Genomic DNA, 23,847 nt, shown 5'->3' on the forward strand with positions numbered 1-23,847 from the left:
ATTCTTGTACATAGGGGGCAGTACTATAGTAGTTATATTCTTGTACATAGCAGCAGTATTCTAGTAGTTTTATTCTTGTACATAGGGGCAGTATTATAGTAGTTATATTCTTGTACATAGGAGCAGTATTATAGTAGTTATATTCTTGAAGATAGGAGCAGTATTATAGTAGTTATATTGTTGTAAATAGGGGCAGTATTATAGTAGTCATAGTATTGTACATATGAGCAGTATTATAGTAGTTATATTGTACATAGCAGCAGTATTATAGCAGTTCTTTTCTTGTACATAGGGGCAGTATTATAGTAGTTATATTCTTGTACATAGGGGGCAGTACTATAGTAGTTCTATTCTTGTACATAGGAGCAGTATCATAGTAGTTATATTCTTGTACATGGGGGCAGTATTATAGTAGTTATATTCTTGTACATAGGGGCAGTATTATAGTAGTTATATTCTTGTACATAGGGGCAGTATTATAGTGCTTATATTCTTATATATAGGGGGCAGTATTATAGTGCTTATATTCTTATATATAGGGGGCAGTATTATAGTAGTTATATTCTTGTATATAGGGGCAGTATTATAGTAGTTATATTCTTGTACATAGGAGCAGCAGCAGTTATATTTCGTTATGGTCGTAGGATACTTCTTTGCAAGTGTAACTCTGGGTTGAGGAGCAATGGGTGGTCACTGAAGGTGAAACATCAAGTTGTTATAATTTATTCTTGAAGTTACACTACACTGACCGGGCTGTTCATAGCGGTTTTCTCCCACACAGGAAGAGGTTAAAATGGCATGTGACAGCGGCCCTGCAGACATGACTGGAGAGAAGCTTGCAGCCCGCACCATTAATATCAGTCACTTCTCCCCACTCACATTACAGTGTCAGGAGCTGTCAGCGGCCGGGAGATGCTGCACGTTTGCTGCTCTCATGAACATTGATTTAGATTAAGTATCTCCGTGTTTCCGCTTTATTATGCCGATATAATTAAAATACCAATATTCTCTCGCTGGCGGCCACACAAGGTCCGAAAATGGAAATCCTATTTATATTAATCTTTATTAAATAGAAATGAGTGTGCTAAACACTAGGATGTTTCACTCTACACTCAGGCTTAACTCCTTCTTGCTGGGCCTAAGGACTCCCAGTGATAGCAAGCAGAACAAGACCTCTGTTACTGCCAGGAAGGCTGAACGCATATGTACCAATGGTTCTGGGCTGCCAGGTGGACATGTAGACTTGGGACTCCAGAACAGCAACATGCTGACACTTTGATGCCCCTACATGACAGCACATCAAATCTAGAGCATCAGGAAATGGTCACAATTCACCGGGGTGACCAGACTGATACACTGACCCTCGAGGGGTTACCAGACATTGATGTGGCGCCCCTGAGGCTCAGTCGCCACAGAGGTACTGCACCTTCTCCTAAGGTGTATGGCCCCACCACCTAGGTAAGTTGGGAACGCCTTTCCACACTCCACACCTGCATCCCACACACAGGATAGTTCAGCACTGACCACATTGCGGCTTCATGCTTAGAGGGTAGCAAAGCATCTCTGGTGATTCCTTGCTTCGTAACACGAGATATGCTGGGAGGTGGGTGGAGTTGAGATGTATAAAAGGTTGGGAAGGTTTGGAATTACAGATGAGTCTGAGGTCAGTCTGACAGAGGGTCAGAGAGGAAGGAAGTCACTCAGATATAAGTGAGGATTCCTGGAAGAAGGGATGGAGGAAGGAGCGCTGCAGCTGCCTCAGTGACCTGAGCCAGCTGGCACGGGAAAGGAACAGGAGAAAGACGTAGAACTGCAACCTAAGCTTCCATAAGAGAGAGAAGGAATAGCGCGGAACGAAGGAGTAGAACAGAGAGGAGTTGTGGGTTGGAAGAGGAACTCTGCCTATAGGTTCTCAGCGCAAGGCCGGGGCCCGGTCCCCGAGGTTGTATGGACACTTATGGTTCTGCAGCAGACACCGGTGGAGTAGTTGGTTGTAAATGCACTACTCCCATCCAAGACTTGGGGCACAACAGCATCTGTATAGAGAGCCGGGACTCAGGATAAAGGGAGTCCCCGAAGTAGGCTACAACTGTCTGCCGTACAAGGAGAGTTGTTAGGAACATCTGACAGGAGGAACTTCAGAGTACCACGGTACTGGTGCTCTTCACACTACAAGGCGCAATAGAGGAGTCGTTCAAGAATGGTACATGTTGTCGGAATGTTGGAGAGGAGAACCCTGACTTGCCCGGGAGGTTGATTGAGTCTCTGCCCCGGAGGACACGGCACGGAGGCAGGCATCAGTGTGTACCACGAACTGTGAGTAAAGCTTTGGAACTGCAAGCCCTGGTGTCTTCCATTCATTTGTGCGCCAACACCGTCAGCACTGCTACACCTGGGTACCAACATTCCTCACACCGCATGCGCCTATACACTGCCCTGGGGTTACAGCTTCACCTGTGGGGAGCTACACCATCTATGCTGCAACACACCATCAGCCCCAGAGGATCTGCACGCAGCGTTGGCTTAACATCTTGCTTGCCAAACACCACAGGTGGCGTCACGAACTATTCCATTTCATTAACTACAAACCACCATTGATTTGGGCACCCAGGGCCACGGACCGGGTCACAGCTGCCGTGACACATCCCCCTGATACCGGCCCGGTACCGAGTACCCCACAGCCCTGGGAGGGCGACCCATTGACACTCTGACCTTCAAGGGGTGCCTAATTATGAATACCCTGACCCTCAGGGTGAACAAACATTAATAGCTTGACCCTCGAGGGGTGACCATGACCAGACAGACATCCTAACCCTCGGAGTGACAATCCATTGACACCCTCGTGGGGTGAGCATTGTCACCCTCGACCCTCGTGGGGTGAGCATTGTCACCCTCGACCCTCGTGGGGTGAGCATTGTCACCCTCGACCCTCGTGGGGTGAGCATTGTCACCCTCGACCCTCGTGGGGTGAGCATTGTCACCCTCGACCCTCGTGGGGTGAGCAAACATCGACACCATGACTCTCTGGGTGATCAAATATTGACACCTGAAACCTTGCAATGACCATACACTGACACCTTGACCCTCGAGGGGTGATCAAATTGACAACTTGACTCTTGGCGTGACCAAACTTCGACACCCTGACAAATGACATGACCAAAGACAGCCATCTTGTTTACTGCAGCTTTCCTCCCGACTCTTTATGACCCGGCATTACAAACGTCTTGGGTTATATGGGGTTAATATGTTATATAAGCAGATATTTGTCCTCTGTTTTTCCTCCAAGTTTGGATCCGGCCCTGGGCTCTCCTTTACTCTGACCAGGGATTGCGCTCATAGCCCCGAGGCCTTGTGATGAGAGGCGCCATTGTTTACTCACATTATGAGGCGGCACAGACACATTCCTGGGCGCTGTGTGCACAGACACATTCCTAACGGAGCAGATATTAAATTATAACATGCTGGTATGCGCTTATCTGCCAAGAAAGGACTGATAATGCGATACATCTCCGAGGCTCTGGGGCCACGCTGCTAAATCGCTGTTTTGTTAACGGAATGAGATGCGCTTCGTCACAAACACGGGGAACATTTTAAGACCAAGTCAAGACAACCACAACTGTGAGAAGCAGACTAAAAAGCTGGCCAATAACGCTAATGCCTAAAGATCTGACGGACGGACTCGCTACATGGATATGAGCCTGATCGACGCCGATCAACATGAAAACCAGCTTGATCTGCGATCGGTTTAAACCAGTCGATGGAAAATGTATGAGGACAAACAATCGTCGCCATTACTATTGGGTTCTAATACATTTTTATTCATTTCATTGTGCATTCAGTGCATATATGGGTGTGACCGCCCTCTTTCTGAGCTGGGAAAGCCATCCAGTCTGGCCTAAGCTGTTACAAGTGGTTCAGCCGCTCGACCCTTATTCACATTCACGCCACTTGGCAAGTGAAAAGGTTTTAAATACTAGAGTAGGGACTGTCCCACAAGGGTTGCCGTGACGTGGCGGGATGGCTTGTTCATTATTTTGATGAAAATTATGTTTACTAAATACCCTTATTATTATTATTACCTTTATGCATTATTTGCAGTATATTTTTTACTTTTAGTTCAGGATATTTGTGTTTTTTGCTTTTTGTTTTCTCTGGTTAATGGTCATGTGTTAATATGCACTTACATCGTGCATACACATTAACTTACTTTTCTCAGTTCAGATTTGTTTTTTATTCATTTCATTGTGCATTCAGTGCATATATGGGTGTGACCGCCCTCTTTCTGAGCTGGGAAAGCCATCCAGTCTGGCCTAAGCTGTTACAAGTGGTTCAGCCGCTCGACCCTTATTCACATTCACGCCACTTGGCAAGTGAAAAGGTTTTAAATACTAGAGTAGGGACTGTCCCACAAGGGTTGCCGTGACGTGGCGGGATGGCTTGTTCATTATTTTGATCAAAATTATGTTTACTAAATACCCTTATTATTATTACCTTTATGCATTATTTGCAGTATATTTTTTACTTTTAGTTCAGGATATTTGTGTTTTTTGCTTTTTGTTTAGTCTGCATATTGCCGGCATCACATCCTCTGATCATACGGGGAGACAGACTGCAGACAATGGGAATTATTTAAGGCAAGAAATGCAAGCTCCGGTGCTGTTCTTAGGACACTGCGCACGTCTCATCAAGATCCATCGGTCATGTCTGAACTGAACACGTGAGATTTGTAATCTATTATCAAGGGATGTTCTCCAAAATCCTGTCCATACAGAGCAGACACAGCTAATCAATCCTGCTCAAAGTGCATGTCAATAATCGCCATTAAGTCCCAACACAATGATGTCCTCCAGATTGACACAAGTAATGCTTGTAGTCCACCTCCTTTAAATTTGGAATTTAACTGGACTTCATGATAGAAATACAGAACCATCCCCCTTCAGATTAAGAGAAGGGTTAGCCACAGTCGATGTGGTTAAGGCTGCACTTGACAGACAGGTGTAGATGTTCCATCCCCAAAGGAGCTTGCAATCCAAACTGGCGCGATGCCTGAGAAATGCTTCTCTCAGCACCTTCTGCATTTCCCCCAGATATTGCTTTGTGTTCAATTGTGAACCATTGATTTCTCTCTGTCCTTCAAGCTCCTCCTGGCTCTGTGCCTGATACATACGGTCTGGTTGCAACAAGCAAAGATCTCAATTATTATTTCAATTATTACCCAATCAAAAGTGCTTTAGCCGAAACCAATTCATTCTGTGCTGCCTCTTGGAGTGGAAAAAAATGCACCCCCCACCTGCCGGCAGTACAGTATTGAGCTAGAAACAGACGGAGCCGAAGAGAAATTCTGTGCTGTTCTAAAGATCTGCTACATGCTGCAAACGTCAAGGTTGTGAAAATGTGACAAGCCAGAAAAAAAAATCCTCATGTACACCTATCCATTCTTGTCCTTATGGGGCACTATTATAGTAGTTATATTCTCTGTATATAGGGGCAGTATTATAGTAGTTATATTCTTGTACATAGGGGGCAGTATTATAGTAGTTATATTCTTGTACATAGGGGGCAGTATTATAGTAGTTATATTCTTGTACATAGGGGCAGTATTATAGTAGTTATATTCTTGTACATAGGGGCAGTATTATATTAGTTATATTCTTGTACATAGGGGGCAGTATTATGTAGTTATATTCTTGTACATAGGGGGCAGTATTATATTAGTTATATTCTTGTACATAGGGGGCAGTATTGTAGTAGTTATATTCTTGTACATAGGGGCAGTATTATAGTAGTTATATTCTTGTACATAGGGGCAGTATTATAGTAGTTATATTCTTGGATACAGGATTGAAATCTCATCTCCCGAGATCTTGATGTCAAGATCTCCATCTGCTCATGCGCCGCCCCTCGGCGGCCATTTTCCCGGAGTCCATCGCACAGGAAACCACGGAACTGCGGGGGGCTCTGGCCTTTCACAAAATGTCGGCAGAGCCCCCCGCAGCACCGCTGGACACCCCAGCAGCGGCTCACTGTACATCGGACACTCCCTCATCCCAGCCTGTGGCCTGCAGCATCACTCCCCTCCTGCCTCCTCCAGCAGCGATCCTGGGATCACGCTTTACCGCAACCACCACCCCCGGGTAAGCAATAAGACGCATGGATTGTAAGAAAAAATTCCTATTTTTCTCCTCAAAATTTGGGGTGCGTCATATAATCCGGAGCGTCTTATAATCCGAAAAATACGGTATATTCTTGCATATAGGGGACAGTATTATAGCAGAATTTATGCAATTAATGCATCTGATTATATTTAATTCCCTAAATACCTTTTATATTATCCTTAAAAACATCCTCTTATCTTCAAGAGTCTGTAGAGCTCCTTCTTTTGGGCACTTCCCATGACGGCCATCAATCAATCATCACACCACATTAACCTCAAAAAAGAAGGCCTCTTCACTTTGCTCTTGGTACGATCACCTTTTTGCTTGTGCAGTGATCTGAAATTTATTGCTGTGTGGCTTGAAAGCTTCCAGAGGAAGAGATGAGAAGTAAGGGGTCACTAACCAATTCTGAAGTATGTGAGAAAATATTGCTGAGAATTTTGCAGAGATTCTAGGCCTCCTGGCCTGCAGTTATCTTGTATTAACGGAGGGTCCTAGAGGTGCTTCACTTTTGTAGGAGCTCATCAGTTAAAGGTATAAAATAAAAAAAAAACTCAACTAAAATAATACAAATAAGAAATTTGAGAAAAAATAAAATTATAGTAAAAAAAAATAAATTTAAAATTCCAAACTCCTGGCCAGGAGATGAGAGTAGTGACCAGCATTCGACAACCATTCGCCTCCATTCTTCTATTCTGCACACAGAACAGATGTCTCAATTTACAGGAAAAACAGGAAGTTGTGGGCTTGTCTTATTAATATGGTCATTTTATTTATCCGCTGACTCAAGGCTCAAGTCCCAAATTAAATCCCTCAAGGAGGAAGAACGCAGCTCGTTTTCCAGAAGAAAGTTCCTTCACGAGATTCATTTTAGACGACAGCCCTAACTCGGTTACAAGCCACCACAGTCCCTTGTGGCCAACTGGCCTACCTTTTCTATCGTAATGAGGATATTGATTCTCCTCCGCTTTTGGAGACCCTTTCATAGAACAAGACTTCAGATACACAGCATTTAATGACCAGATATAGGTTCCCTCAGCGTCTGTGCCATATTGGAGGAGACGTTAAGCTTCGGAGGCATCAACGGACTCTATATTTTTATCCGCTGAATATTTTCACATATGGAGAATGGAATAAATTAAAGAGTATGGAGAATTAGAAAGGCAGGAACGATGAAGGAAATACATGAGGGATACAGATCCAGATCACTAAGATTGTGGTAGAAGAACACGCAAGATCAAAAAATAGCTGCCTCCAATTTAGATCATGGTATGAATTTTTACAAATATGAAGCTGACCCCATCTAGAAGATTAATTAACATCTCAAAATAACTTCATAAAATACTCTTCCATACAGAGATTCACTCTAATGAGAGAAAAGGGGACAAGTTGGTGAAATTCTCAAATACATCTCATAGGTAACAACTGAAATTGCCAAATGGGGTTGTGTCCTTTGTTCTCACTGGAAATAAATACCGTAACCATTTCTGTAATTAACAAAATTGTCCGGGGATGGAGAGTTGGAAAACCCTTAACCACTTTAGACTTTATTCATTTCACCCTTTTGTAAGGGAACCGGTATAAAACACACACACGCACAAAGGACACTTTGGTTTCTGCTTTGCATCCATTTTTGTTTGGTCTGTAACGGATGAATGTACACCTTAAAATTTAGCCAAAAGATAAATGTTGGTCAAGCCAACAGATTTAGATCAGAATGACCAACCATTAAAGCTTTCCGACTCTCCTCCAACCTCATCCAAAGACTAAACAGTCTATCATCAAGAATAATCTTGTATTATAAGATCCCGCTAACATTATTAGGTTCCAATGAAAATTCTACATGAATGATCATGGTCAGTCTATTGCTACGCAATGAGAACAAAATCCACTGATACATATCCATAAAATACAGAGTCAACAGACCTATCCCATGGACATAACTTAACTACAGACCAAAAATCCTACAATAACCAATGGAGAAAGTCCGAACTTGTATAAAACTCAATAATTTTTATTAATACAATATAAATAACATGTAATGTACAAACAACAAGACAAAGCACAATACAAGGCTCATGTATGGAGGACACAGCAGCACTATTGTAGCAGTATGGACAAAAATGGCAATACCCGATAAAGAGTTGCACACAGTAAACAATCAAAAAATTCCAAAAAATGCATAGTGCATTGGCAGTTACACATGGTGCATCCCTTTCCTAGTGTTTCTCCACTTATGATAAAAACTTATAGGTTATTTGATAGATTTTGGAGATCAAGCAAGAGTTGTTTTGCACTTTATATGCACTATGCATTTTTAGGAATTTTTTGATTGTTTACTGTGTGCAAGTCTTTATCGGGTATTGCCATTTTTGTCCATACTGCTACAATAGTGCTGCTGTGTCCTCCATACATGAGCCTTGTATTGTGCTTTGTCTTGTTGTTTGTACATTACATGTTATTTATATTGCATTAATAAAAATTATTGAGTTTTATACAAGTTCGGACTTTATCTCCATTGGTTATTGTATGATTATTGGTACGCAACGTTAGCATTTTTGCCTCATCTTTCCCTTTTGGATAGACATTGCTTACAATCAAATATCTCATCTATAAGACAATTTCGGGAAGTCGAGATCCAATACACTTTTACACAAGAAAATAAAAAATTCAGAGCAGATCATTTTCCTCCTGTCCCGATTCTGTATTCCAGAAGTAACTTCTCAATCTTGTCACCGGCTTTTCTCCCAGAGCACAGACCATGAACGGAACACGCAAAGTTCTCGCAGCTAAATGAGACAATAATATCATGTACCAGATGTAACCTCATTGTATTCTACCACAAAAAGCCTCTTCCCAGCGAGTCCCGCGCCTCCAAAACACACTCATCAAGAGCCGCTTGTGGCCGTCAATTGGTTTAGAGTCGCGTGTAACAGATACTTATTACACCGCTCATCTGGCCGAGTAATTAAAAGTTTCATTATCATTTGCCACATGTTGGTTGTGGAGAACGCGCTGGACTTCCGACGTGACAGACTTTGGACTGCAAACAAAAAATGTTAAGAATTTACAGGAAACAAGAAGTTGGACGTGGAGACGGGTGAAGGCCATCGTCATCATCCTGCTTCCTGGCTAATATTTATCTGAATGTTTAGACGGTTTCAAGGACCTCAAATTCTCACTGTGCATAGTCCACACTGGTGGGGGGGGGGTCACAGGACTACTCATCAAGAACGAGACGAATGCTTCTTGTTAATGAATGTCTATACTGCCTTATGATTAATGGGAAACCTTGTAACATTTTATTAGGGAAATCTGCTTCTTCCTCCTCCTGGATTCCTCTTTCATTCTCAACAGTCTGAGTACAAAGGTAAAATCTGTCTTCAGTGACTACAGATTTTCCCCATTACTGAGATAGGAGATGGAAGTTGGTGCTTACAGAGTTCTATGCAGAAGTGTAACTTATGTTTCAGGAGAGCTGGCAGCAGAATGTTTGTCGGCTTCCTGCTCCTCCTTCTCCATAGAATGTTAAAAGCACCAAACAACATCTTTCAGTAACAGGAAAATCTGATTTCACTGAATACGGATTTTTCAGATTTTGCTAATGAACTAAGAGTGAAAGATCAGCCCAAAAGAAAGACGACTAATTCTCTGATAAGATATATCACAGCATTCCTAATGTTCATGTGTACTACTGATTTATGGTATCAAATAAAAATGTGAAGATCTTACTCCGGATTAGAAGTATTTCAGGCCACATCTCAGATATTACATGTTCATGTGGTCCCGGATAATTCGGTTTGGTCTTACAGTTTCAAAAAAAGCGGGACCTTAAAAAAAATTTCCATATAAAAAATATATCAGACTCAGTTCCTTCACATTTTGTAAAGTGGTGCAAATTCAGGGGACTAAGCTCAGACCAGGGAAAACACGACAAAAAAATAAAAAAAAAAATAAAAATGGTACCTGAAGTGATGCATCATGGGACATAAAAAAGTGCTCATTATTTCCATTCTATAATACCTAATCCTGACCATAACTTGTCATTTCGAGGGGTTACCAGTGATGACTCAAGTTATCCCTTCCGATCCCCTTCCTCTTTGCGGTTTTTGGAAAATTCAATGAGGAGCCACTTGTCAGTTCACTTTGCATTTGTAGTACGTCACAGATATATACCAGGATGCTGGAAAAAAGGTACACCGATGTATAACATCCAACCAGAGGCCAAACGGGTACTTTTTTGGCCCCCATCAGATGAATGGGGGCCCGGTGTGTGTTTATCTGCCAAGAACTTTCCTGGGTAAGGCCATTTTCACAAGCCGCATTTTCACAGCTTTTTTATGCGCATAAAGCAGGTGGGTTAGAGCACCAGCAAAAGCGGTGATTTTTTTCTGAAATCTCATGCACACACATTGTTTTTTTCTTTTGCTTTTTTGAAAACTGCAGCACGTCAATTCTTTCAGCGTTTTTGCTGCGTTTTTTTCACTTATAGAAAGCAAATGGCAAGTGCAAAAAAGCAGCATAAAACATTGCCATCAGTTTTTGCTGTGCTTTTAATGGAAAAAAAAAAACAGGTACAGAAGCAAATGAAACCAATTTATTTGTGATTTTCTCAAGTTTAAACCAAAATGTCTTGGTCTCCTCACCTGGGAATGGCAGTAAGGATTAGTACAATTTAAGTAAATTAGTGATGTGTGTAAAAGTACTCAATTTCACAATTTCACAATGTCTCACTAAGGCTGGTTTCACATTAGCGCTTTTTAAGCGCACGCACGGCCGGGGTAGCTCCGCCCCCGAGCCGGCTCTCTGCCCGGCGTGCCCGCCCCTTGCTTGTAGCGCCGCCTCCTAGCGCACAGCGGCCCCTGCGATCGGCGCACCCTATCTTTAGCATAGGGTGCGCAGATCGTGCGCAGGCCGTGCGCTAGTTGCGCTTTGACCTGCGCTGCGCACTTCTGACGGTGCGCCGTGCGCGCCAAAATCAAACTTTTCGGATTTTGACGCGCACGGCGCACCGTCAAAAGTGCGCAGCGCAGGTCAAAGCGCAACTAGTGCACGGCCTGCGCACGATCTGCGCACCCTATGCTAAAGATAGGGTGCGCCGATCGCAGGGGCCGCTGTGCGCTAGGAGGCGGCGCTACAAGCAAGGGGCGGGCACGCCGGGCAGAGAGCCGGCTCAGGGGCGGAGCTATCCCCGGCCGTGCGTGCGCTTAAAAAGCGCTAATGTGAAACCAGCCTAACTCAGTGGCCGACCAAAGTGAGAAGGTAAACAATGCCCGACCTAAAAAATGCACTGCCAATGTCTTAGGTAAACTATTCCTGACCAATTTAACTCCCCCCGCTGTTTTTACATCACTTTTTTCAGACATAAAAATATTTTTCCACTAAATAATTTGATCAAATTACCCTTTTTCTAAAAAAAAAGTTTTATGATGTCACCCATGTCTTGCATTGGTGGCCTAACACCTTGCATTGTTGATGCTTGTATGGTGGAAGCAAAGCTGAACTTTTGGAATCCTGACAAACACAGCAAGAAAAGATGGGATCAGTCTTCTGCTGCAGAAGAAAAAAGCCGCAAAAAAACAGCGTGTAAACATGGCCTAAAATGGCAGTTTCTATTGTGTTTTGCAGTCAACTTTGGGTTAAAGTTAAGATATTCAATGGAAAAAAAGAAAAATGCAAAACAAAAAAAAAAACCGCTCTTAGTATTTAACCTTGAATCTATCAGGATACAGAAAAGTACATACTGTTCTCTTTTGCAAAGTATGTGACCATCGATTACCACAATTCTGCATCACTTGTTCTGCGGGATCACAGAGGAGATATGTCATAGGATAATATTGGTTGATGTCAACAAGCTGAAGGCCCAATCGATTTCCAGAAATTAGAGGCCTTGATGCCAAGCAAGGAGTGCTAGGAAACATTTGGGTAAATTGCAATATCTCGCGCCGTGCTTCTTCGGAGGATCGGCGCTAAAAAGCCATGGAACCGGCTGTGCACAGAAGATATTCAGTCTACGATCGGACATCTCCCTAAGCCATGGAGGCACCTGCCCGACGTTGGGCCTCAGGACACATCATGGATCATCAATGGAGCAACTGAGAGATGCCAGGACAGAGCTAATATTATCAGCAGGACATAAAAAGTGAATTAAAATAATCCCCACCATCATCCAAACAGCAATAATATTTTTTTACATGCTCATTCAAAAAGTTTTATATTTAAAGTTCCTATATCATTATAATCCTTATTTCCTGTTTTTTTCTGATCCTCTCCCTTCCCAAGAACATACAGAAAATCCATGTGACTGCCTAAATGAGGCCTAATTACCGCCGCAAGGTTAAAACCAGGCCCGGCTCAGGAGAAATGCAGACTCCAGTACATCATCCCTACAATTCAAACCATCGCCATTATTTATAATTAGGAGACCAGGTTTAAAAAACACATAAAGACGCCCGTGTAATGCTGTAATTCTTCTGTTATGACTCCTCTAGGGCTCATTTTGAGTCTTAAATGGAAGTGCTCGCACAGGAGGAAAAAAAACAGTAAGACAAAGGCACCTCCATTACAGCGGTAAAAAAGATATATAAAAACAAGTCCAATCATCGCTGCTGGAAACAAAAGCAGAGAACGGACAGGGGAGAAAAACCGTGTACGGGATCATTCAGAAGCCCACACCGCATTCATCACCTACAGGAGAACTTTCTACAGGAAATGTGAGGGATTGACCCCATTTCTCAAAGACTGCTATCAATTTTATTCATTTGACTGACAACCATCAAGGCCAACATTACACTTCATGTTGGGGTTATCACCCAGCTTACCAGTCCTTTTAAAGGGAACCTGTCAGCACCAATTAAAAAAACAAAAAAAAAACAAAAACATTTTTATAGCGATCAGATGCCCCAATTATGCAAAATCCGGTGCAAAAGACATGTGCAAATCAAGCTGGAAGTGCAGTGGAGGCGTGGCAATGCAATAAGGCGGTTTCCTTTAAGTGCACTGAGCCACCCATAGTGCACTCCTAGCTTGATTTGCATATAATTCCTACTCTAGAATTCTCATGATTGTCCCATTGAATCAAATATTGCAAAACAATGTATTCCTATATGAAAACAATCGGACTGAGGATGAACAGCAAGTTATCCAGAAAACGGGCATCTAAAATCCCGGCTTATCAATGACGAGAGAACAGTGGCTCCTCCAGCTAAGGCATTATCATCAACTCCACAGCTTAAAGCTACCAGCCCTTCACACAAAAAATAAAACCTGCATAAATTGGGGGTCTGAGGGGTTCCAAGATTTAGTTTGGGCCTCTTGGATTACTTGTTATATCTTCATCTGGCAATCATTTCATAACTTGTGGTTTCAGAGGTTAACACGGCACTGAATAATCCCCTCAGGACGCCACATGTGCCTGATAAAGAGGAAGCACTGTATGGCGGCCGAGCATTGAGGGGCTCAGTGGTCTCGGCTGATTATTTACAGCAGGGTTTGCGTGTACAGTGGACATTGAGATGCTGCACAGTTCGGAGCATCCGGCCACAGCTGCTCCGCACAATCTCCAGATCAGCTGTTTTTACCATATGGATTCTTGGGTGGAATCTCTTCAGCTGCTCAGTAAATCAAACTTGTGGGACAATGCCCCAGGCCGTGGACCCAGATCTGAGACGGCTCCCACTGCCATGGTTTCTGCCCAATAATACCCTCCATATTAAGAAACTACTGCAGAATAATGCAAACCAGGGGGATGGCACTAAAATGCGACAAATATATGTAACACTAGATGGTGGCCCGATTCTATCGCATTCGGTATTCTAGAGTCTCTGTTAAAATAAAAAATAGTTGTATTATACTCCTGTTACAGCCAGAGCTGCAGTCACTGTTCAGATCTTACCAAATGTATTGTACTCCAGTTACACCAAGAGCCGCAGTCACTGTTCTGCTGTTACCTAATGTACTCCTGTTACACCCAGAGCTGCAGTCACTGTTCTGCTGTTACCTAATGTATTGTACTCCAGTTACACCCAGAGCTGCTGTCACTGTTCTGCTATTATCTAATGTATTGTACTCCAGTTATACCCAGAGCTACAGTCACCGTTCTGCTCTTACCTAATGTATTATACTCCTGTTACAGCCAGAGCTGCAGTCACTGTTCAGATCTTACCAAATGTATTGTACTCCAGTTACACCCAGAGCTGCAGTCACTTTTCTGTTGTTTCCTACTGTATTGTACGCAAGTTATACCCAGAGCTGCAGTCACTGTTCTCCTGTTACCTAATATATTGTACTCCAGAATATGTACAGGACTGTGCCTGTGTAATGAGCGACGCAGCAGTGATGCCTTTAACGGCTGTAATGTGCCTGTAGAATAAGCAATGCGGCCGTGTTGCCGCGACGACTAAGCGACTGTCGCTGATTGGTCACAGCCTAACTGCAGCGACCAATCAGCGAGGCGGGATTTCCATTACAGACAGACAGAATTAGACAATTATATAGTAGATTAACATGCAAGTGAAAACTTTTGCTTTACTTTTAACATCAAATTTAAATCTTGACTGTTTCCAACGGCAACCAGTTAAGTTTTTAAAGGCAGCATGGAAACTAATGGAGAAAAATACATAAAATAATGAAGAAATAGTACAAAAAGTATGAAAAATAGCAAAATAAATGAAAAATTATATTATGTGTGTACATATACACACACACACAGGTGCATCTCACAAAATTAAAATATCATCAAAAGGTGACTATTTCAGTTCAATACAAAAAGTGACTCTCCTATACTCTATAGAGTCATTACACACAGAGTGATCTATTCCACGGGTTTATTTCTGGTAATGTTGATGATTACGGCTTACAGCCAATGAAAACCCAAAAGTCATTATCTCAGGAAATTAGAATACTTTATAACACCAGCTTGAAAAATGATTTTAAAATCCAAAAATTCAGCCTACTGATATGTATGTTCAGTAAATGCTCTCAATACTCGGTCGGGCTCCTTTGGCATCAATCACTGCATCAATGTACAATTACTGAATTGTACATACAAAATAATTGACACTCCGGTCACACAAGGGCCAGTATTCCCATTATTCTGGTAATCAGAGGGGACATCAGAGGTCAGATCTGCCCCAATCTAAAGGTTTTCCCTTATCCCATGGAATACCCCTTTTAAGGGCTAGCGCAGTGTAGCTGATAACGGTGAATAATAGATTACAACCAGTCACGTTATAAACATTGGGTCCAGGTGCCTTTAAGAACATTGGCGCTTTCAATACCAAAATAGAACACGAATATAAAAGTTCAATTATAAATTGTTCCCGGGCTTAGTGGCAGCCGAGAGAGACAAGGGCTGCAGACGAATTCTACATTTTAAGCAAATAAATTCATGAGCAGATTAAACGCATCAGAGAATGTAATTTTATAAGCTTAGTGGGGGGAAGACGGCAGACGAATGAGTTTCTAAAGGAGCCGGTTTGTAGTTTAGAGCTCCACTTATGTACCGGGGAGCAGGAATCCGATGGAAGGCAGCCTGCAGTCAGCGGGGAGGTGTGCATTGCCTTTACAATTGTTTTAATGTCCCAGTTACTCAGTTAAATGGGTTTCACAATATCCATTTAAGAATGAAAACCTGAAGTACAGATGGTGAATGCGTTTTATCACAGACGAGGAAATCGCTGGGGAGCCCAAGTCCCCATTTTGGAGGGCGTGGAGCTGGCAGCGGGGCTTGTGAAGCTTGCCAACAGCAGACAGAAGGGAAAAGGATTGTTTTTAGGTTTTGCGATGATTACTCACAGGCACACTGACTGTTCTTGGCGAGCGCGTGATAAATACGGAGAGAAAGCTCCAGAATGACGAGCAAACACGAGTAAAGCGGCCCTGCTTCAGCACCGGAGGGAGAACAACAGCACAAACTGTATAAGTTTTTACAGTACGAGAGAAGAAAAGGTTAAATAATGAGGTTTATAATGGGGATGGCGGTGGATGTCAGACTTCCTCAGACAAGGCATCTGAGCCGGAGTCTCTAGTCGTGGATGGTGGAGCAAGAATTGGGACAAAAGTGGAGTGAAACTTGAATTGTTACTTAACAAGTTACCGTGTATATGGCAAGTTTTGATCACAGTAATATTAGGGGGGGAGGAGGTGGCAACACCTCAATGCTTCCATATGGGGGAACGAATAGTAACATGATAGTGACACGCAGATGCCAACGAGCATATTTTCCATCCAAATATGATCTGACAAAACATAGGATCATAGACCAGTGTTAATCTATGGGGCATGTCCAATTATTTCCACAGACCTATTCTGTCGGAGGAAAAAAAATAACTTGAGTGGGCTCAGAATTGGATCAGAATGTAATTTGCATAATCGACATGGTTCTGCCGGATGAGACAATCTACAGTCGCTTGCACCTGCTTTACCGTGACTACTTCCACCACCACAAGTTTCTGCATATCCCTTGCCTTAAAGGAAAATTTCCAATAAAAAAAAAAAAAAAAAAAAAAAAAAAACCTCTTCCAAATGTCTTTGAGGAGAAACCCGTGAGTCATGATCTTTACATCTCCAGGAAATAAAGTAACCATTTCTGTAATCTAGGCAATTACTGCCCCAGCGGAAAAGTAGCATCACATGGCAAGAATTAACAAAAAGGCCTGTCCTTGTAACACAATGTAGGCTCCGGTCAGCCAGAAAGCCAACTGCACGTACATAGTGATTCTTTTCATTTCGGTTCATAAAAGGTGCCCCTGCGGGTCCATATGCACAGGGCTTGTTTCATAAACAGTCACATAGAACATGAATGAGGCGGTGACGCATTCTCCATTCAGAGGGGGGTAAATAAGAGAGGTTCTCAGGATTGGTTGGGGTCCTAACAGAATCCCTCAGAGTATAACCATTTAATGAGACAACTTACTGACGTGGTATTCCCAAAATCAAAAGGTACCCTGTATCCATGGGATAAGGGCTAGCGTACTAATCGCTGGGCGTCAGTCAATGATCTTGAGAACGGGATACTGGGTGACATGCAGGACCTCTGCTCAATTCATTGCACTCAGCTTTCTCCAGCAGTCCCATAGAAAATGAATGGCGAGGAGGTCGAGACTGCGCACCTTGGAGCTATTAAGGATGAGACTCCATTCTCGGCATCGCTGTTAGTCGGTTCCCAGACAATACGATAGAGGCTCTCTCATGGATAGCTAGTGACCAACTTTTGATTTCTGCAAATACCCTTTAATATCATTATCATCTATGTCACTTATCAGATTAGTTCATTTTAGGAACCCAACCCATCCAGCGGGGGACATCAATCACGTTCCATCTACCACCTCCCACTTCTCAGTCTCAGTCAGTAACTGGACTACAGAAAATATTTACACGCTAGCTGGTAGCCCAAAGTCTCCGCCATCAGGCCGCAGATTAAGCGTGCAGCTTTATAAATTAATTGACTGCGATTTTTGTTCACAGCAACATGTTTAGCTGAAATTTGGCAGCTTTCCCTTTTGGCTGGATCCTAGTCCCTGGACACTTTTTAAAACCTCAAAAACTTCATAACAAATTTAACAGCGAAATATTTCCAAATGTTGCTCTCTCGCTGCCAAAATCTCAACTTTGCTCTGCGTTTTCCCTTTTCTTGTTAGCTCCCTCAATTATTTTAATTTTTCAGCTGAACAGTAGGCAAGTTTCATCGCCTCTTAGGCCTAACAGGTGCCACGGCAACATGGGCGCAGTATTATAGTAGTTATATTCTTGTACATAGGAGCAGTATTATAGTAGTTATATTCTTGTATATAGTGAGCAGTACTATATTAGTTATATTCTTGTACATAGGAGCAGTATTATAGTAGTTATATTCTTGTACATAGGGAGCAGTATTATAGTAGTTATATTCTTGTACATACGAGCAGTATTATAGTAGTTACATTCTTGTACATAGGGGGCAGTATTATAGTAGTTATATTCTTGTACATAGGGGGCAGTATTATAGTAGTTATATTCTTGTACATAGGAGCAGTATTATAGTAGTTATATTATTGTACATAGGGATCAGTATTATAGTAGTTATATTATTGTACATAGTGAGCAGTATTATAGTAGTTATATTCTTGTACACAGGGGGAAGTATTTCAACAATTATATTGTTGCCCATGGGATTATAGTCATATGACAGAATGTAAACTTTTCAAGTGCTATAGTTTGTAGCTTAGGAATGTTATCAATCGCGGCTGGAATTTTAAGTACATAATACACACATTATAAGAGCATCCAATAAAAACACCTCATGATAACAAGGGGATTTTATGAGATTAGTACACGTTTTATAAAAGGCCTTTGTCACAATGGTATTCAGGGCAAAGTAACCCTGGTATTTCTTATCCTACCACAATTTCCTTTCCCCAGAAAAGTAAAGTCAGGTGATTAGATCTTCGAACAATGTATTAGTTGATATTTTTTTCCTTGTCCAACATTAGTGTGATGTACTCCACTGTCCTTACTGAAGTGCCGTAAGTGGATATACGATCAAACCTGTGCCACTTAGTCATTATACAGTCAGGTTTACCAAGCCCACGGCTCATTTAGAATCTGAACATAAGATGCAAGTAATAACCGTGCTTCACGTATAACCCTATTATTTGGCAAGGTCCCCTATGGGGCACACAGCTGCGCCATCACAATGAGCACAATCACACAGACATGTACACACGGGGAGATTGCTGGCTGTAATCAGCGTGGCTGGAGACTAGATACAAATTACCCCAAGACAAAAGGGGAGGATGCGGCTGTAGCCAACGCAGACACAAAAGAACCAAATTGCGCAACCTTAAAAGGTTTCTTAACATGCGACGATTATAGGAATAAAGAGTCACAACGTCCCCGGAGTCTACAAAGCTGGTGTTCAGCAGAAGGGGGCACTGGGGACAACAATCTCTCGCCATTTTTTAAATTTTTTGCAAGTCTGAAAAACATAAAAGTCAGACATATTTGCTGCTAGAGATTGGCAGAGACTGGAACTGAGCAATTGCGCGATGTAACCATGCGGAACGCAATCTGCATGCGGGAGGGAGCCTACAAGGAGCAATTATTGCCAGCGCTTGCTTGTCCAGGGAAGGAGATAATTGCAGTGTGTATGACCCGACATCACAGTCAGGATGACCTCCTTCTTCCTCTTACATCTTCTTGGAAAACAGGAGACCTGGTCCACACATCCTACTCACACTGTGAAAAGTACAGGGCAGGCGAGCAATGCGGGGACAAGCCAAGCGTACGACGACAGGGAGGATCACCTTCCCATTTAGAACAGCTTGAAGACACATGAGAAGATGCAAAATATTCCAAACAGCTTTGCTTCCTTTTAATGCCGCGACAGCTCATGTGTAAAACGTGTGGGGTTGATGGACAGGGGACGAAAAACGGTCTGCAATTAATGGTGCCTGTGCCTCAATATCACACAAACCCAAAATATAAGATATATATATATATATATATATATATATATATATATATATATATATCTGATGTAGATCTGCTACTTCAGTAGCGCACTGATAGGATTTAAAAACTGATCCATTGCGTTTCAGATCGCTAAGGCCTCTTTCACACTTCAGTTTTTTTTTTTGCATCAGTTCAAATCCGGAGAGAGAGAGAGGAGAGAGAGGAGAGAGAGGAGAGAGAGGAGAGAGAGGAGAGAGAGGAGAGAGAGGAGAGAGAGGAGAGAGAGGAGAGAGAGGAGAGAGAGGAGAGAGAGGAGAGAGAGGAGAGAGAGGAGAGAGAGGAGAGAGAGGAGAGAGAGGAGAGAGAGGAGAGAGAGGAGAGAGAGGAGAGAGAGGAGAGAGAGGAGAGAGAGGAGAGAGGAGAGAGAGGAGAGAGAGGAGAGAGAGGAGAGAGAGGAGAGAGAGGAGAGAGAATTTTTTTTTTGTCCAGCACCCAGAAAGAATTTCGGGTTAAATGAGTGTCTGGAGGATCCGCCAGAGAAAAAAACGTTGCAAGCTCCGTTTTGAAATCTTTGAGGATGGTGACGGACAGAAACTTTTGGCGGATCCTCAAAAAAAACGGATACAACGGACAGCAATCCGTCACAATCCGCCATTAATGAAAGTCAATGGGGAAAAAAATGGATCCTCAAAAGAAAATTGAGGATCCGTTTTTTTTCAAAACCTGGCGGATTGTGACTGATTGTAAAAAACTGAAGTGTGAAAGAGGCCTAAGCAAGCAATCCATAAGCGAAACGCGTGTGCATGACATGATCCGAACGCTGTTGATTACCGCTTCAGAATCATTGACGGATACGTTCCAGACGCTCCATGGTGAACCATTGTTAGAAGCTTCTAAATACATATAAGGCCATGTTCCCACAGAATAAACACTACATTTTATTCCACAGGATGCTAGTTGAGAACATGAAAACTCCTGTCCAAGAGCATGTAAAGACACTGCATGTATTGGTGCTTTTTGTCTATTGTTTTCTATGAAGAACCTAAAAAAAAAAAAAACGCAGTAGCTTCAAGTGGAGAATTGCAGCAATACTGTATTAAAAAAGCATTTAAAAATACTGCTTAACTCAAATAAAGGATGGGAGGATGCAAAAAAGGCAATAATCAAAGCAGATCACTACTATGTAGTTTGGTGAGGACAACTGAGGAAAAAAAAAGGAAAAAAAACAAACAGAAAAAGCAGTGTTTTCACACACGGTACATTGCCTAAAGGTATATGGACCCCAAAATAATGATGTAGCAAGTATCATTATGTGAACAAAGTCAATGTCAGGATATCCACAGTCCATCTCTTCCATTACCCCATAAACAGACAGTTTAATCATTCAGCTTGAAGCTATATCTCGCGACTCCCCCATACACAAGTCGATCTGAGCGCACCTCAGTATTTTCTATATAAATATTTAAAAAAAAAAAAAAAAAAAAAAAAGCTGCCAGGCCCCCTCTGTGACCCCCGGCAGGCCCACCCCTGTTGTCATCGACGTGCCCCCGACTGGCCCACTCTGCTCCTTGTGCCCACTCTGTGCTCCCCGACTGGCCCACTCTGTGCTCCTTGTGCCCCCGACTGGCCCACTCTGTGCTCCTTGTGCCCCCGACAGGCCCACTCTGTGCTCCTTGTGCCCCTGACAGGCCCACTCTGTGCTCCTTGTGCCCCCGACAGGCCCACTCTGTGCTCCTTGTGCCCCCGACAGGCCCACTCTGTGCTCCTTGTGCCCCTGACAGGCCCACTCTGTGCTCCTTGTGCCCCCGACAGGCCCACTCTGTGCTCCTTGTGCCCCCGACAGGCCCACTCTGTGCTCCTTGTGCCCCCGACAGGCCCACTCTGTGCTCCTTGTGCCCCCGACAGGCCCACTCTGTGCTCCTTGTGCCCCCGACTGGCCCTTTCTGGCAGTGGCTTATTTGCAGAAGAGCCAAAGTACCGACCATAGGAAATCCAATAGGCAGATCCTGCTTTCCTCTGACATCATCTGACATGGAGTCTCAGTAAGACTCACACATATTGAACGGTCAGTGGTGTTCGGCCGACTTTTCGGTGGTAACCAATCAGCCAAAACAAGTATTGTCTACAAACGTAAACACCCTATTAAACATTAAATTAAGGACACAAATTTTTTCAGATCCAAATATAGAGCATATAAAAAGGTTCGTCTACAACGCTCTAATTGCACGTGTCTGTTACCAACGTCTCGCCAGCACTTTAATTGTGCTGTGGAGACAGATGCCTGGAAGAGCTGCATGTGCTGACACCGCTATTAACAGCACCGAGGATGGAAAGTGAAAGTTTTAGGAATGAAATACAATCCTGAATATACGCACAGCTGATAAAGCTCTGCTGCAGGAGGCACTGCCAGGCCCGCGCCTCGCAGACAGGTGCTGAGCTTCCAGCCACAAAAGAGAAATGATAAATGGGAGACAGGTCCCAACAGAAGAGCTTGGAGAAAGGATCTGTGTTCTAGATATATGGCCACAGCCAAGAGACGTGAAGCGCGTTGGTAATACACTGCACGGCATGGGCTGCTTATCAATTGTGTGCAAAAGCAAGTGGGCGTTTAATTACTCAAATTATCAGTACAAAAAGAGAAATGGTAGTAAAAGTAGGGACCATAGGAAAGAAGGATCATGGGCTCAGTCCATGGAGACAGTGGAAACTGTATACATCTGTACACAACAAGCTCCCTCTAGTGGCCGCAGTATGCAGCCAGAATTCTATCATTCAGCTCAAAGCTGATGTTAATCATGCTCAGCTTAGCGTGGGACACTGCAGAGGAACGTTCACACTATACAGCTTGCAATCAGACACTACGTGGGAGGAAATCTGAGGTGGACACTCTGATTTGTGCAGTGGGTGAGTAGCAGATGCACTAATCTACAAGAAAATAAGTAGCACAAGTGCAATAAATCAGAGCATTAATGTCCTGCAGAATGTGTATCCACTCGGATGATTTTTGGTAGATCTGTGCAGGCCCTTTCTCACAGCCAAAACAGGTGACTTGTCATTCATTGTGGCCTGAATAACCCACAGGCTGCAAGACCAGAGCCAGAAGGAGTTGGATGGTGCGGCTGTTCATGCATGCACCCGACTGTTCCACTCTAAGCCTGCGGACCTGAGGCTAGCCCAGCACGGACCTGTGGACTACCGACCGTGTAGTAAGACGTATGCCTGACCTGCCACACCATTCATATTCTTCCTGGTTATGAGGACCAGCAGGGGAGAACATGGGTCACAAGTGTGTTGACTGTGAGGGTCCAACAGCACCGATCTGAGAATTATCATCCACGCAGTGAATGGGAGATCAACTGTAGAGCCTGGTTGCTTCTTTAAAAGGGGTTTTACAGAAGTAACAAAAATAATAGCGACACACTTGTCCACAGGTTGTTGATGGAATTGAAGGTCAACACCATTCACTTCAAAAGACACAATTCACGTACAGTTATACAGCCATATACAGTTGTGGCCAAAAGTATTGACACCCCTGCAATTCTGTCAGATAATACTCAGTTTCTTCCTGAAAATGATTGCAAACACAAATTCTTTGGTATTATCTTCATTTAATTTGTCTTAAATGAAAAAACACAAAAGAGAATGAAGCAAAAAGCAAAACATTGATCATTTTACACAAAACTCCAAAAATGGGCCAGGCAAACGTATTGGCACCCTCAGCCTAATACTTGGTTGCACAACCTTTAGCCAAAATAACTGCAACCAACCGCTTCCGGTAACCATCAATGAGTTTCTTACAATGCTCTGCTGGAATTTTAGACCATTCTTCTTTGGCAAACTGCTCCAGGTCCCTGATATTTGAAGGGTGCCTTCTCCAAACTGCCATTTTTAGATCTCTCCACAGGTGTTCTATGGGATTCAGGTCTGGACTCATTGCTGGCCACCTTAGAAGTCTCCAGTGCTTTCTCTCAAACCATTTTCTAGTGCTTTTTGAAGTGTGTTTTGGGTCATTGTCCTGCTGGAAGACCCATGACCTCTGAGGGAGACCCAGCTTTCTCACACTGGGCCCTACATTATGCTGCAAAATTTGTTGGTAGTCTTCAGACTTCATAATGCCATGCACACAGTCAAGCAGTCCAGTGCCAGAGGCAGCAAAGCAACCCCAAAACATTAGGGAATCTCCGCCATGTTTGACTGTAGGGACAGTGTTCTTTTCTTTGAATGCCTCTTTTTTTCTCCTGTAAACTCTATGTAGATGCCT

The 23,847-nt window shown here is 43.1% G+C and overlaps 1 protein-coding gene across 4 annotated transcripts in view; it reads right to left on the reverse strand.

The window, feature by feature from the left end:
- Positions 1-23,847, reverse strand: part of PLXNA1 (plexin A1) — a 347,787-nt gene that overhangs the window by 195,278 nt on the left and 128,662 nt on the right. The window lies entirely within an intron of this gene.

This window comes from Dendrobates tinctorius, unplaced genomic scaffold (genome assembly GCF_039654945.1).
Source record: "Dendrobates tinctorius isolate UK_male_01 unplaced genomic scaffold, ASM3965494v1 ptg000041l, whole genome shotgun sequence".
Lineage (NCBI taxonomy): Eukaryota > Metazoa > Chordata > Amphibia > Anura > Dendrobatidae > Dendrobates > Dendrobates tinctorius.